Below are 441 nucleotides of genomic sequence, written 5' to 3' on the forward strand. Positions count from 1 at the left end.
TCTTGTCATCAATCACCTTATTATTGTGTTGCCAGACACATTATTTATGAGCAGTGCTTGCTTCTATTTTGCCAGACACATTATTTATGAGCAGTCCTGTGGTCTCTTATTGCCAAACACATTATTTATGAGCGGTCCTGTGGTCTCTATGTTGCCAGACACATTAATTTATGAGCCAGTGCTTGTGTCTCTATTTTGCCAGACACATTATTATGAGCAGTGCTGTGGTCTCTGTGTTGCCAGACACATTATTTAATGAGCAGTGCTGTGGTCTCTGTGTTGCCAGACACATTATTTATGAGCAGTCCTGTGGTCTCTAGTTGCCAGACACATTATTAAGAGCAGTCCTGTGTCTCTATGTTGCCAGACACATTATTTATGAGCGTTCTGTGTCACGTGACACACGGTCCGTGCCATGGAATACTTGCACTCCCGTATATC

The sequence above is a fragment of the Salvelinus sp. IW2-2015 genome, unplaced genomic scaffold (assembly GCF_002910315.2).
Source record: "Salvelinus sp. IW2-2015 unplaced genomic scaffold, ASM291031v2 Un_scaffold2453, whole genome shotgun sequence".
Taxonomy (NCBI): domain Eukaryota; kingdom Metazoa; phylum Chordata; class Actinopteri; order Salmoniformes; family Salmonidae; genus Salvelinus; species Salvelinus sp. IW2-2015.